The sequence below is a fragment of the Aquarana catesbeiana genome, linkage group LG03 (genome assembly GCF_042186555.1).
Source record: "Aquarana catesbeiana isolate 2022-GZ linkage group LG03, ASM4218655v1, whole genome shotgun sequence".
Taxonomy (NCBI): Eukaryota; Metazoa; Chordata; class Amphibia; order Anura; family Ranidae; genus Aquarana; species Aquarana catesbeiana.
This window is the reverse complement of record NC_133326.1, coordinates 475,907,427-475,924,247: the sequence shown is the minus strand read 5'-3', so window position 1 is coordinate 475,924,247 and position 16,821 is coordinate 475,907,427. Positions and strand designations below refer to the sequence as shown.

Sequence of the window (16,821 nt, the reverse complement as noted above, 5' to 3'; positions counted from 1 at the left end):
ATTTGCTGGCTTCTGAATGTAATCTCATACGCCATGACCTGGATAAGATCAGGGGCAGGCTTACAACGGCTGAAGATCGCATATCAGAGGTGGAGGATACATCTCATACACAGGGATCCCAACTAGCAGAACTAAAAGGAATGGTGGATGCTTTACAACGCAGAGCTGATGACGCGGAAGACCGCCAGAGACGAAATAATGTAAGAGTGGTTGGGCTACCGGAGGGGGCTGAGGGGACGGTCACGACTACATTTGCAGAACAGTTTTTCAAGTCCCTGTTGACACTTGGCGACCTTCCCCCCACCTATATTGTTGAACGGGCACATAGGGTCCCAACCGGAGCCAGGCCCTCCGGAGCACCACCGCGTCCATTTCTTGTCCGGTTCCTTAATTATAGGGACCGGGATATGATACTGGCAGAGGCCCGAAAACACCAGGACCTAAAGTTTGAAAACGCACGTATAATGCTATTCCCCGATTTTTCAGCGGAGACTCAGCGAAGACGTCGTTCCTTTACGGATGTGAAGAGAAGGCTCAGAGAAAAGGAATTAAAATATAGTATGTTATATCCAAGTCGCCTCCGAGTACAACACAAGGGTGCTGTCAGGTTCTTTGAGACCCCACAAGATGCGAGCGACTGGCTGGATCAAAACCTGTGAAGTACTGTCCATATATAGGAATGAAGCTCCTTTGTAACATCCCTTCTTATTTTTTATTCTTACTCCCCTCTCTTTTCCTGCTCCCTACCCCCCCCCCGTTTTTTTTTTGTTTGTGTTTGTGTGTGTACATTTGAAATAACTTCTTGCTGTGGCTGGACTCTGGGGGCGGAGCAGGGAGGCTCGGGGTCAGTTGATTCGGACAGTTAATATTCTTGCCTTCATAGATTACATATTTCCACTACTTCTGCAGTTACAAGGACCGATGTTCTAACTAAGGACACAAAAGGCATTCTGAGAAGACATTGAACACCTGCCTTCAATCCATGTTATGCTCTAACTGACCCCGTGGATTATCTACTCATGCTATATTCTTTTTTTTTTTTTGTTTTTTTTTTTTGTTATTCCCTTTTTATACTTCTCCTTTTGGTCACTCGGTTGTACGTTTATATGTATGGACCACGTCTGGAGTTTTGGGAGAGAAGTCAGAGAGAGGGGGAAATTTTTTTGTCTCTCTTTTTTTTTCTTCATCGTCATGCCGAACTATCGACGCTTTTGGTTAAACTCTTCACTGAGTTTATGGTTCAGGGATCAAGCTGCATACCGGACTTTTTTTGGTTTGGTTTTTTTTTTGGCTAGGCTTTTAGTTTCTGGTATAACAGCAGGGGGGGTTAGAAGGGTAGTTGACCGGTACCATGCAAAAAGGAATGTCTGTACAATATGTATACTTAACATGTTCATGCTATTATGTTTACTCTGCACACCTGAGGATGTATATAAATCAGGGGTAACCCGAATGGTAGTATTATTAGCCTTATGCTATGGATAGTAAGATAAAAATAGTCTCATGGAATGTTAGGGGACTTAACAACAAATTCAAAAGGGCGGCAGTATTCCAATACCTCAAACAGGTTAAACCACATATCGTCCTCCTGCAGGAAACCCATCTGGAGGGCAGCAAAATCCTTTCCCTACGAAAACCTTGGATTCAAAAATCCTTACATTCCACTTACTCCACTTATGCCAGAGGGGTCTGTATTCTAATAAGTAAAGCAATTGCGTGCACCATCCACCAGGTTTTCACTGATCCGGGAGGTCGATATGTGGCGCTAGTTATGGATGTTCTGTTTCAAAAAATACTGCTAGTGAATATCTATTTGCCCCCCCCATTTCAAGGGAAACTATTGTTTGATCTATTAGTAACCCTGGCACCCTACTTGCATTTTCCAGTTCTATTTATGGGAGACTTTAATACTATTCTGGACTCTGCTCTGGACTCATCCAACGTGGCTAGACCTGCTTCAGTAGAACTATGCTCTTGGGCATCTGTGGCGGGCCTAACTGAGATTTGGAGGTGGAAACACCCGGAAGAGGTGTCTTACTCACATTTATCTTCCACCCACAAATCCTCTGCCAGAATAGATTTTGCTTTTGGGAATGCATCCATGTTAAAGAGTATCCATGAGTCAAAGTACCTGGCTGGTGGAACCTCTGACCATAATCCTTTGCTGGTCACATTGGTTTTTCCCCAAGGGGGAGGAAAGGGGGGCTGGAGACTTGCTCCAGGTTGGTTACAAGAAGACCAGGTCGCTACTCAAGTTCAATCAGCTATAGATTCATACTGGGTAACTAATGCCAACTCCACTGACTCCTCTGTGGTTTGGGATGCATTCAAAGCAGTAGCGAGGGGTGAGTGCATCTCGGCAATTAAGGCAGTCAGGAGGGATCATAATGAGAAATGCCGTATATTGTTGGATGAGGAAAGGGAACATGCTCAGAGCCAGGCTGATTCTCCCTCTGAGGCAGGTTATGTGTCTCTGTTGGAGAGCAGGAGGAAGGTGGCGTTACATTTTTCGAACCTGGCTCACACTGAAGCCAAACACAAAGCAGAATCCATCTTCGCTGAAGGTGACAAAAACGGGAAACTCCTAGCTAATTTAGCAGCTGACCAAAGAATACCAGTTAGTATACCAATAATAAGGAATGGGGTGGGGCAGATGATCTCGGACCCTATGGGTATCCTTGAAGTATTTGTAAATTTTTACAAGTCCCTATATTCACCTATCCCATCCTATAATATGGCTGAGCTGGAGGGGTTGCTTCAGAGTCTCGCTATGCCAAAACTGGCGGACAATGATGTGGCCACTCTAGATGACAAAATTTCAACTATAGAAATTGAGGCAGCCATACTTGCCTTTCCCCCACAGAAGGCTCCGGGTCCGGACGGTTTACCTGCAGATTTCTACAAAGTATATATGTCCCAACTGGCACGTAGATTAAATTTATTATACGCACATTGTTGGGAGCAGGGGGAATTGCCGGCCTCAATGATGGAAGCATATATGGTGCTCCTCTTGAAACCGGGCAAAGATCCAACGGAGTGCTCCTCGTATCGCCCAATTGCGCTGCTCAACATGGATCTCAAGATATTGACAAAGGTCTTGGCATCGCGATTGGCCGGGGTTATTTCAACCCTGGTGGATATTGACCAGACAGGGTTCATGCCTGGTATGTCCACTGATACGAACCTGAGGAGATTATTCACTCACTTACAAATATTGAATCCTGAGTTTTCGGCTGCAGTGGTTGTCTCAATAGACATTGAGAAGGCCTTTGACTCAGTGGATTGGCCCTTCATGAATAAAGTACTAGAGGCCATGGGTTTCGGTCCCGGGTTTCGTCGTTGGGTCTCGATGCTATACAGTGCTCCGAAAACGGCGGTGAGGCTTGGTTCCAGGGTTTCGGAATTTTTTCCCATAGGGAGGGGTACCAGGCAGGGGTGCCCTCTATCCCCCTTCCTGTTTGCCCTAATGATGGAACCTATGGCCAGGGCAATAAGACAATCTCAGGAGGTGGGAGCAATCACAGTGGGTAATATCAAAGAAAGTATTGCTCTATATGCTGATGACCTGCTATTGTTTCTTAGGGATCCTGGGCCTTCATTAAGAGCAGCTCTTCAAATTCTAGACAAATTTACTATTTTCTCGAGACTTAGGGTCAATTGGAATAAATCCTCAATTCTGCCACTAGGTCCAGATGCAAAAAAACTCTCAGACAATACAATGCCGTTGCAGTGGGTTAATACAATTACTTACCTTGGGGTCAAAATAACAGCCAACCCTGATGACTATATATCTCTGAATCTCCTTCCAGCAGTGACCAAGCTCAAGCAAAAGATATTAGCATGGAAAAACTTACCCCTCTCGTTGTTGGGAAGGGTCAGCCTTATTAAAATGAAATTTCTTCCTGTGATATTGTATTTTTTACGGCATTGTCCGGTGTGGATCCCAGCTTCCTTCTTTAAGTCTCTAAATGGCATTATAGGATCTTTTATTTGGTCACCACAATCTCCTCGCATAAGTATCAAAATTCTGCAGGAGCCGTGGGGTCAGGGAGGTCTGGCACTACCTGACTGGCAGAAATATTATCTGGCAGGACAGATGGTGTTTGCTAGGAAGTGGCTGAGGGCAGATGACGGTGATTCTGCTACGGTTGTAGAGGCAGCTCATCTGGGGTCATATGAGAGTTTGAGGTTAGCACTATACAGAGGTCAGAGATCTTGTCTCCCTTTAACAGACTCAATGAAGGCCACCATTAAGGCATGGGGAGTCACCACCGTCATGATGTCCCCTAGCTACACGGGAATATCACCCTCCACTCCACTGTGGATGAATCCCTGTCTCCCACATTTCTTCTCTTTCCCTGATCCTGCGCTGTGGGCATCTAGAGGCATTAAAGCGTTAAGTGATATCACCAGGGAGGGTGAGCTCTGTACTTTTGACCAGTTAAAAATTAGACATGACCTACCCAATTCCTTTTTTTTTCATTTTCTCCAGCTACGCCATGCTTTTCAGGCTCAGTTTACTGGTCAAAGAATTGAATATGCGCCATCAGCACTGGAATCCCTCTTGTCGGCAGAGAAATTAGACAAACCCCTATCCTCAGTATATAAATCCCTCTTTAAAAAAACACCCATAGGAATATCAAAATGTAGGGAAAAATGGGAACAAGAAATTGCTGGTATAGACGGGGAAGACTGGGATGACATGTGGGATCACCCATTTAAATACTTAGTTTCTGCAAGGGACCGTCTGATCCATTTCAAGTTCCTCCATCGAGTGTATTTTACACCAGCCAGGTTGTCACACATTTATTCCACAGTGAGCAGCCAATGCTGGAGGTGTCCCCATTCCCCCGCTGCTGCGGAACATATTTTCTGGAGCTGTCCGAAGATTCAGATCTTCTGGTCCGACATTACAAAGTGCCTCACAGAGGTACTGGGTGTGCCGGTCCCACTGGCTCCCCGGGTCTGCCTGATTGGTTTGGTGGAGGAGGTGGTCCCTTCCAGGGCACTTCGTACCTTATTGAACATTAGCCTGTTTTACGGTAGAAAAGCTATACTATTGAATTGGAAGAAGCCTGATGCACCTACATTAACATACTGGAAGGGACTGGTCAACTCGGTCATACACTTATATAAAGCTACTTATAAAGCCAGAGGTTGTGAGAAGAAATTTAAAAGGGTTTGGCAGGCTTGGCTAGACTCTTCGGATACAGTGGGTTAGGAAGGTTATAATGAATGCATATGGGTAACCAATTACGGCATAAAGCCTTGGTGAACAAACAGACCATTCAATGAAAAAGTCCCAATCTGTAAACACAATTACAGGGTGAATACCCCTATTGACTGTTAATTAAGCAGAGTAAAAATTCTGTCTTACCTTAAGATATTCATCTTTGCCTGGGCGATATATGGTACCGGTCGGGTTGGGGGAGGGGAGGGAAGTTAGTAGTATATGTTAGGTGTATTTGTGGTCTTGCATGACCGTTACTGATGTGGTATGTTGCCCATCAGTTGTATGTGTGTTATGTGTTACATTAAAAATCAATAAAAAGAATTTTCAAAAAAAAAAAAAAAGAGTAACTGTGAGGACTTACAGTGTTGTGGCACCACCACCACCACCACCAAAGGCTCAATTTTTCTGCCCCTGTTCAACAATGGCATGTAATTACAATTCTTGATGTAATATTTCACAGCAGGGCCGTTCCTGCGCCCACCAAGAGTAACTGGGAGGGCTTACAGTGTTGTGGCAACAGCAACACCTAAGGCCCTAATTTCTGCAGAGTATATAGGGCAGGTCCCTACTTTCAAACATCCAACTTACAAACGACTCCTACTTGCAAACGGAAGGAGACAACAGGAAGTGAGATGAGATCTACCCCTAGTAAGGGAAATTCTCTCCTGTAAGAGTTAATATGGGAAAAATGTGTCTCCTCTCCACTGATGCTTTATCACCAATCCTTGTTTCACTAAAAACCCCAAATTTTCAAAAAACATTTGTCATTGGGACAGAAAGGGAGGTGAAATCTTCTGAAGAGGTGCACAGACAGCAAAACAAATGTTAAAGGGGTGATAACCCTTCCCTAGGTTTTCCAAAAAGCTTAAAAATAGATTCTTTGGCTGGAGCTACACTTTAAAAATGTACCAGTTCAAAATTACAAACAGATTCTACTTAACAACTAACCTACAGTCCCTGTCTTGTTTGCACCGCCTGTATACTGCTGTTCAGAGTATATAGGGCATGGGAGCCCCACGCCTTTCCTTTTTTAATTTGGGTGCGGGGTTCCCCTTAATATCCATACAAGACCCAAAGGGCCTGGTAATAGACTGGGGGGGTACCCATGCTGTTTGTCGAACTGATTTTCATCCATATTGCCGGGACCCGACATTACATTAAAGCCGCAAGCAGTTTTAAATGACTTTTATTCCTTTAAAAATGTAATTTTGTGCAGGGACTGTTCTAAGCACGAGAAACACGCGCCACTTTACAGGCATACTATAGACACCCCCCAGGTACAATATTTAAAGGAATATTTCACTTTTTTTTTCCACTTTAAGCACCATTAAAATCACTGCTCTCGAAAAAAACGTCAGTTTTTAAAACTTTTTTTTGCATTGATACATGTGCCCTGGGGCAGGACCCGGGTCTCCAAACCCTTTTTAGGACAATACCATGCATATTAGCCTTTAAAATTAGCACTTTTGATTTCGAACGTTCGAGTCCCATAGACTTTAATGGGGTTCTAAAGTTTGCGGAAACTTCCGGTCCGTTCGCAGGTTCTGGTGCAAACCGAACCGGGGGGGGGGGGTGTTCGGCTCATCCCTACTGCTGGGACAGTTAAAGGGCAAAAATGTATAAATCTATTACAAGACAATTGTATGGTACAGTTCTTAGAAGCCCTGACTAGGAATGATGCTCTGCTGGACCTGGTAATCTGAAACCATGAAGAGCTTATTACTAATGTTCATATAAAAGAACATCTGGGTAGCATTGACCATAACATGATTTCATTTAGCTTTAAGCAACAAGCTCATACTGGAAATATAAAAACACTTAACTTTAAGAGAGCACATTTTCCAAGGATGAGGGCTGCTCTCCAAGACTTATGCCGCATACACACGATCAGACATTCCGACAACAAAATCCTGCATTTATTTCCGAAGGATGTTGGCTCAAACTTGTCTTGCATACACAATGTTATCGGAAATTCCAAACGTCAAGAACGCGGTGACGTACATCAAGTATGACGAGCCAAGAAAAATGAAGTTCAATAGCCAGTGCTGCTCTTCTGCTTGATTCTGAGCATGCGTGGAATTTTGTGCGTTGGAATTGTGTACACATGATCGGAATTTCCGACAACGGATTTTGTTGTCGGAAAATTTGAGAACCAGCTCTCAAATTTTTGTTGTTGGAAATGTCTGATGGAGCCTACACACGGTCGGAATTTCCGACAACAAGCTCGCATCGAACATTTGTTGTCGGAAACTCCGACCGTGTGTACGCGGCATAAGACTGCGAAGGATTATTGCATTCCATGAACACAGAAGAGAAATGGGAATTCTTTAAAAAGACCATATGTGAACTCACTGCAAAGTATATTCCCATGGGCAATAGGTTTAAAAGGCTAAAGGCTAAAAATAAAACCTATTTGGCTCACGGCCAAAGTAAAAAAAAATATATATAAATAATAAGAAAAGAGCTTTTAAAAAACATAAAAATGAAGGAACACTATCATCGTAATCTAACAGAATATGTAAAAAGGAGATCAAGGAAGTAAAAATTCAAAACAAATTACAGGTTGCAAAAGATAGTAGGGCAAACCCCCCAAAAAATCTTCAAATATAATAATAGTAAAAAGGTCAGGTCTGAGCATGTAGGCCCTTTACAAAATAATCTAGAGTGGGTGACTAGGGGCAAATTTATTAAATACCTTCTTCAGCTCTGTGCATACAAAGGAGCATGGGGGAGCTCATCTTCATAATGGGGATACTATTGACACAATTGATCCACAATGGCTCAAAAGTGATATGGTCCAGAAATATTTAGACAGAATGAAGGTGGTTAAAGCACCTGGACCAGATGGCATACACCCACGGATCATAAAAGAAATTAACTCTAGACATGTGCGGTTCATTTAGTTCCGAATTAACATTCGGACACATTTTTTGATATTTGGAGATTCGGATATATCGGAATACCCAAATTACAATTTAAACAAATTTACCGAATGCTCTGAAAAACGAAATTAAATTCATCCGAATTTTGAATATTCGACCTGAAATTTTAATTGAATTTTACATTGAACTCTAGTCGAATTCTAACTGTACACATATTGCTGAAATCAAAGACTGTGTGTTATTAGAGTACCATTTTGAAACAATGCTGTTTTATTTATTATTTTAATGGTGGTTTAAAGAGTCATTGTAATCATTTGATAAATATTTTACTTTTGTTTGTTCACTTTGCCACATTCCAATCCGAAAGTTTTCGATTTGGCCAATTCAAAATGTATCGATTCAAACATTTCAAATAGAAAAACATTGGTAAATTGAAAATTAGAAAAATTCTGAATACGAATTAAACGAATCAACCAAATTTAACTAAACTAAATAACTAGATTAACAAATCGAAACAAAACAAAACAAATGTTATTGTGAGCTCTTTCATTTCAAAGCCATGTTTCTAATTTTTAGGAACTCTAATGACTGGCATAGTACCACTGGATTGGCGTAAGGCCATTATGATGCCTATATTTAGGGATGGCCCAAACACTCTCCAGTTCGGTTCACACCAGAACATCTCGAACAGGCAAAAAGTTCTAGCAAACATGTGAATCCTATTGAAGTCTATGAGACACGAACATGAAAAACCAAAAGTCCTAATTTTAAACGCTTATTTGCAAGTTTTTGCCATAAAAAGTGTATGGGGGTCCGGGTAATGCTCTAGGAACATGTATCAATGCAAAAAAAAGTTTTTAAAACAATAGTTTTTAACAACTAGAGGACCAGCCGCCGCAGTTATACTGTGGCAGGTTGGCTCCCCTGGGCAAATCGCCGTAGCTGTACGTCGGCCACTTTAAGACCACTAAGGGGCTCACGGCGTGAGGACGGAGCCGAAGTGCGTGCCCGATGGCACCCTCGCTCTTGAGAGGGACAAAACGGTGATCTGTCAATGTAAACAGACAGATCTCTGTTCTGTCAGGAGAGACAAGACAAATCTGCTGTTCATAATAAGTATGAACAGCGATCGGTCTCCTCCTCCAGTCAGTCCCATCCCGCCCAGTTAGAATCACTCCCCAGGACACACATTTAACCCCTTAATTACCCTCTAGTGTTAACCCATTCCCTGCCAATGACATATATACAGTAATCAGTGGCTATTTTTAGCTCTGATCATTGTAAAAATGTCAATGGTCCCAAAAAAGTGTCAAAAGTGTCCGATCTGTTCGCCGCAATGTCGCAATCCCGCTAAAAATCGCAGATCATCGCCATTACTAGAAAAAAAATAACAATAAAAATGCCATAAATATACCCCCTATTTTGTAGACACTATAACTTTTGCGCAAACCTATCAATTTAAGCTTAATGCAATTTTTTTTTTACGGAAAATATGTAGAGGGGTGCAGCATTTCTTGAACAGGTACCCAAGCTTACAAGATCTTCTCAGGCAGGGCAGAAAAGTCTGTGGTCATTTCCGGCAGTCATACAATGCCAGTGCTTGGCTGGCTGAAATTCAAGGGAATTCAACCTGCCCACCAACCGCCTCATTTGTGACATGCGCACCAGGTGGAACTCAACATTGGCAATGTTGCAGCAGCTACACATGCAGTATAGGGCAACCAGTGAGTACCTGTGTAAGTATGACACAAGAACATGCACAGGGGAGCTTGGCTTCTTTTTGCCACGCCAGTGGCTACTGATAAAGGATGCATGCACTGTGCTGTCACCATTTGAGGAGGCCACAAAGATGGTGACCTGCGACAATCCATCGATAAGTGACACTGTCCCTCTAGTCTTCCTGCTGGAGCACATGCTTCATGTTATCGTGGACAGGACACTTGAGGCAGAACAGCGGGAGGAAGAGGACTCCCTTTCCTCTCAAGGTCCCCTTTATGCAGATACCATTCCTGCAGGGCCGCCAAACACACAGGAGGAAGAGGAGGTTGATTATGTCATCATAGATATAGAGGATAACATACAGCAGTCTTCAAGGGGTGGTTTTCAGTCCCCAGAAACCCAAAGATTTGTACATGGCTGGGAGGAGGAAGTTCCTAACAATGTTATCCTTCGTGACCCAGGGGACTCAGAATCTCATGCCTCCACCAACTTACGCTGCATGGGCTAACTGATTCTACAAAGCCTGCAAAAGGACCCGAGGATTCGTGGTCTCAGGGAGTGGGATCATTACTGGCTGGCAACCCTTCTTGATCCTTGTTACCATGCTAAAGTTGCAGAGCTCATCCTGCCTTTGCAGAGGGAACAGAGGATGAAACATCTTCAGGATGTCTTGAAGAAAAATGTAACACTTTTCCAGACACTGGGATGTTACCATTTCCTGGACAACGTGTTTCTGAGGCTTTGTTCGGTCAGAGGAAGAGTGATAGAGAATTCTTTAGTCCTCAGCGCCCAGGACTGTTAGGTTTAAGCAACCATCGGCAGCATCTGTATCATATGGTGCAGGATTATCTAGGGGCAAGAGCAGATATGGAAACCTTTCCAACTGAGCATCCACTGGGTTAGTGGGTCTTAAAGATGGACCACTGGCCAGAACTTGCTCAATATGCAATCGAGCTACTGGCCTGTCCTGCATCCAGAGTTCTTTCTGAATGGACATTCAGTGCTGCTGGATGGTTTGTGATGGATAAAAGAGTGTGCCTGTCCACAGACGTTGATAGGCTGGCATTTATCAAAATAAATCAGTCCTGGATCAACAGCAGCTATCAACCCCCTGATGCTGATGTAACTGATTGAATTTGGAAGTATATACTAAGTGCGCTTGCAATCCAGTGATTGATATATGTGAGTGAATTATCTCTGGATAGATGATTAAGTCAGTCTAAGGTAAGCATGTTAAATACCAATAATGTTATCGGGTACAAAAAAGAGAATGGTGAAAGTGAATAGTGAAAAAACACAAATGAATATAAACTCAGTGATCTTGCTCCAAAAAGATCAAATACATCATAACTCAAAAAAAAAAAAAATTCTTTCCATAAATAACTAGTAAAATAAAAATAGTGAAAGTGAATTGTGTCCATTCATAAAAAGTTCAGTGAAGATACTCCAATCGCATGAAGAGGGATCACGTATCCACAGTTCGTTTAGCACAGGCCCATATAGATGAGAAGGGGGAGAGAAGTGTGAAGGAGAATCTCAACAACCGGTGACTTCAAGAGATAATAAGAATGGACCCTTACCAGACACGGTGGACCTCATTAATAGCAAGTTCTTGTGAGCATGCAGATACAGCCCTCTGCAGGAACAGATGGATGACGGCATCTGGATCCTCGTTTCGACAGGAGGCAGTCTCAGCGTGTCAGTTTGAAAAGAAGCACTCGCTCACACAGTAGGTAGACTACAGAGGATGTGGACGTGGCATGTCGGATCCGATTTTTATGAATGGACACAATTCACTTTCACTATTTTTATTTTACTAGTTATTTATGGAAAGAATTTTTTTTTTTTTGAGTTATGATGTATTTGATCTTTTTGGAGCAAGATCACTGAATTTATATTCATTTGTGTTTTTTCACTATTCACGTATGTGTTTTTATTATTTTATTGACTAGTGTTCTTTTTTGTACCCGATAACATTATTGGTATTTAACATACTTACCTTAGATTGACTTAATCATCTATCCAGAGATAATTCACTCACATATATCAGTCACTGGATTGCAAGCACACTTAGTATATACTTCCTAGTTTATTACACCGATATTAGTGTTTTTTTGTTGCAGCTGCAATTTAGGTGTTTTAATAGCTCTTAAGCGCAGTTCCTTTTCTTTTTAAACTGATTGAATTTGTTAGGGATCTGTGATCCCTTGAAGACTGCCTATGCTGCCTATCCTATTCCTGAATCTTGATTATGCTATCTTCCAACAATATTTTTGGTTTAGGTTACCACCAACACCTAAGGCCCAATTTTTCTGTGCCTGTTTGACTGGGGCATGTTATTTCATTTTTTCCCCTAATTTTTAACAATAGGGCCCATTCCTGTGCCCAACAAGAGTAACTGTGAGGGGTTACAGTGTCCAGGTGCCACCAACACCTAAGGCCCAATTTTTCTGAACCTGTGCGACAGGTGCATGTATTTTTTTTTTCTCATTTTAAACAGCAGGGCCAATTCCTGCAACCAACAAGAGTAACCTTGAGGGGTTAAAGTGTTCAGGCACCACTAGGGAAGGGTGAACGGTTTGGGCCAAGCATAAGTTTGGCCTGAACATCGCCCATTCAGGTACTTGAGGCCCCTGACATTTCAGGACCTCAAGAAATGAGATAGGCCATCAGTACATCAGGTGTAATCAAATTCTTATGATTTGCACCATAACTTTCACACAGACTAAAAAATATCCACTAATTTGGGTTATTTTTACCAAAGATATGTAGCAGTATAAATTTTGGCCCAAATTTATGAACAAAAATTACTTATTTGCAAAATTTTATAATAGAAACAAAAAAAAATAATTTTTTCTTCAAAACTTTTGCTCTTTTTTTACTTATATCACAAAAATGAAAAACCCAGTGGTGATTAAATACCACCAAAAGAAAGCTCTATTTGTGTGAAATGAAATTATAAAAATGTTGTTTGGGTACAGTGTTGCATGCGTGAGCAATTGTCATTCAAAATGTGAGAGCACTGAAAGCTGAAAATTGGTCTGGGCAGGAAAGTGCCCTGTACTGAACCCTATGATAGAATTAAGAACAAAAACAGTGTGGGGTCCACCCCAAAATCAATACCAGACCCTTATCCGAGCATGCATCCTGGCAGACCAGGAAAGGGGGTGGAACGAGCGAGCGCCCCCCTCCTGAACCATACCAGGCTGCTTGCCCCCCAAAGCACTCTGTCCCAATGTTGATAGGGACAAGGGCCCCTTCCTGGGAACCCTGGGCTGTGATTTTCGGGGTCTGCGGATGGGGGGCTTCCACTAATTCTGGCCCCCCTCCCCTATGTGAATGGGTATCAGGTACATTGTACCCCTACCTATTCACCAAAAAAGTGTCAAAAAGTAAGACACACAGTAAATCGTTTTTGACAAGTCCGTTATTTTAAAAAAAATAGTATCCCTTGATGTATGCACCATCAATCACGTCATCACTGGACCGAAAAAAGAAAAAAAAACCCTGCTATCTTATTTTTGAAAGCCTCCTGGCCATCTGCCTCCTCTCTGCTTTTGACAGTTCTTATATAGGCAAGGGGTGGGGCCACCCGGCTACATCACCCTGTGGCACAGCCCCTTCTGCTGTCACGTAACGTCATAAGTGAGCGGTGCCACGGGTGACATAACCAGGTGGCCCCGTCCCTTGCCTATATAAGAACTGTCAAAAGCAGAGAGGAGGTAGACATCCGGGAGGCCTCCCAGGGGGTGGAACATTTTTTTCTTTTCTATTTTTCGGTTCCGGCGGGCAACATGATTTATGGTGGATTACATCGAGGGACACTATTTATTTTTCTTTTTTAAAAAAGGACTTGTCAAAAACTGTTTACTGTGTTTCTTACTTTTTGACACTTTTTTGGTGGGGGTCAGGATCTGGGTGCCCCCTTGTGAAAGTTGAGGACTATCTCGATACCCAAGGATTAGGCCAAAATAAGTACAAAATATCAATTTATTAAGAAGGAAAACATAATTAAAAACATTTTGTACAAAAGTACATAAACAGTTTTTGCAGAATTGATATGAATGGTTCACAAAGAACAGGTAAACCTCACAAGTGGTGTGAGGAATTGAGATGTATGTCCTGACGTAATGCTCTACATGTTTTCGCGGCTTTGGCCGCTTCTTCAGGAGGAGTCAACCATAAACATCTACAAATATAAATACAATCTCATAGTTACATGATTAAAAATGTGTTTGAACATTAGAAAAACAGGTTTAATACAATAAACATAATAGTAGTGGAGATTAATATAGTCATGTATGGTTTGCAAATGAAGGCCCAATGGGGCATCAGACAGCACAAAAAAGAGGCACCCAGTGCGGGTAAATCCCCCCATGGTGGACACGGGAGGCACTTGATGGTGCAATAGCTATAATTGAAAAATACAATATTCTAATAGTGGGTATAAATGGTGGTCTGTGGACAAGAGCAAGCATCAAGAAGCAACAAAAAGGAAGGAAAAAATTGGGGGGGGAAGAGAAAGAAAAGGGAGGGGAAGAGAAGGAAGGGAAAGAAAGAGGTAGAAAAGGAAGGAAGATGAAGAGAAAAGATAAGAGAGGGGTTGCAGGGTGAGGCGGGGGAGGGGCACCAGGGGGGAAGGAAAAAGGGAGGGGGGGAGAAAAGGGGAGGAAGGGTGGGAAAGAGGGGGGAAGAGAGGGAAAGGGGAAGGGAAGGAAGAGGGGGAAAAGGAAGGGTGGAAGAAAGAGAAGGAAAGGCAAGGAGGGGAGAAGGGATGAACAGGAAAGGGTAGGTGGGGGTATAATAAAGAGAAGGGAAAGAGAGAGGCACAAAGTAAATATATGAAAAAGTATATAGGTGAAAGACATACACCTGTGCAATCATCAGAAAACCAAACTCACCTAATTAATCAAATACGTGAACGTAGAACACCCCGGGGGCTCAGAGGCAAAGCACCAAAAGCAATGGTGTCCAAGGACAGAAGGTAGGCTTGATTGCATAAAGAGATAATGTTCAGGGGTCGGTCGCAACCAGTGACAGATCCCCTGCAACAGAGGGGGATAAAAGAAATGTGCAGTGAGAGTATATACATATATGGATTGTGGGTCCATGACATGCTGAGTGCCAAGCCAGCAGCACCCTGCCGTATATATACCAGCAAATGCCACTGGCAGGCACCATCAGCTCCCATAAGGATGAAATACTACAGGGCTGTGTACGATTAGGTCAGCCTTACCTCAGTATGCTCTTGGTCTCACTTGCCCCCAGGTGGCAGCCATCTGAATAGAGGCCGCTGTATGCACCCTTATATGTGTCTCCAACCCGGCCCATGCAGTCGCGCTGGCTGACGCCGGCATCTGACATCACCGGGTCCGTCTCTCCACACTGCGCATGCGCAGAACCCACGCACGCGCGTGCCCACAACAGGGAGGCGGCCACAATGGCCATCACCCAGGTAGGAGGGGAGAGCGTGCCTGGACAACCTCCTCCTTCTGGAGAGGCGCGTGCCCGGCACTGGGGGAAAAAATACACCTCAAGTCGCTGATGTCCCCGTATTGCAGAAATGCATGACAAAAGAAGAAATAAAGAATAAACAAACACATAGCACAAAGTGTGTGTGTCAGGGCAATAAACGCAGCATGTTGCCACATCCCAATCAAAGCCATGACACATACGCATAGCAAACAAATACATGGGTATATATGTAAATATATGAAGTTAACCTCCAATCATAATTTCACCGCATGGGATCATGTACGATTATCATACAGATCATAAATTAAAATAAAAGAATTAAAAATGGGATAAGCCCAGAGCAATATAAAAAAAAGTAATCATTGCAAAAGGTATAGATGGATAATGTTGATTGGGGACAAACAAAAAGGGGGGAGGGGAAAACAGATATAGAGGGGAAAAAAGGATAGGGACAACCAATAGGAGAGACTACTAATGAAAAGTGAGGGGAAAAAAGGTGGAGAGGAAGAGGTTACATGTCCATTCACAAAAAGGATTTGTATGAATGGGCTTCATTGAGGCCTGGTGGTACGAGGGCGTTGAGTCGCTCAATCCAGAAGATTTCACATCTAAGGACCGAGGGATCCCACTCAACCCCCTCCCCCCCCCCCCCCGTCTTCTGGGACCACTTCCAGAACCATAAACTTTACAACTTCAGGCTGAAATCTATCATGTAAACCTAAATGTGGAGGCCCACCGTGGTAAGCTTGCCATTCAGGGAATGATAGAGATGATCTCCCATTCTCTGCCTTAATTCTCTAATGGTCTTGCCTACATAAAATGCATTGCAGGCACAGACCATTAGATATACAACTCCCCTCTCGTGTCACAAATGGCATGTTTGGGAAAGGAGAAGAGTTCCCCATTAGGAAGAGTAAAGGTTGTGCCCTCCTGGATCCATGGACAGCGTGGGCAATGGCCACATCAGAAGGTCCCCCGAGGCTCCACCCGTTAGTGACTGCTAGTAAATCTGTCTCTGAGTGTGGTTGCTCTGCAGAACACCAGTTCCGGGTTGGGCCTTACATATTTGCCTAAAACATGATGATCCGTTAAGAGATGCCAGTGATCTGACAGAAAATTCCGTAATTGGTTGTGGTGGGCAGAGAATTTAGTAACTATTTTTACTGTTTCAGGTTGCTTTATACGAGGAGGGACAAATAGCAATGATGATCTAGTCCGTGCGAAGGCCCTGTTGTAGGTCTTTCTGAGATTAGTTCAAGTATATCCCTGTGCTAGAAAACGCTCACGTAGAGCAGCCGCTTGAAAGTAAAAATCCCCCTCCTCTGTGCAGTTACAATGCAGCCTCAGGTACTGAGCTTACAGAATGCTCATCAGAACAGCACATTATTCAAAAAAGATTGTAAAGACTCGTCACTAAAGATTGTTCTCTCACACCCTCCTAAATAAAGATTAGCATAGCAGGGTGCACAGGATGGGCCCAGGCCACTCCCTGGGTTTGCAGATATATCTGGT

General features: G+C 43.1%; 1 long non-coding RNA gene across 3 annotated transcripts in view; it reads right to left on the bottom strand.

Annotated features, from left to right (window-relative positions):
• LOC141132505 (uncharacterized) overlaps window positions 1-16,821 on the bottom strand; it is a 283,878-nt gene that overhangs the window by 171,932 nt on the left and 95,125 nt on the right. Inside the window, exon 4 of one of the 3 annotated variants that reach the window (XR_012242914.1) lies at window positions 13,571-14,023. The exons of the other annotated variants lie outside the window; for them this stretch is intronic. This is a non-coding gene — a long non-coding RNA (uncharacterized lncRNA). Of the gene's footprint in view, window positions 1-13,570; window positions 14,024-16,821 lie in introns of those variants that run through there. 3 annotated transcript variants of the gene reach the window in all.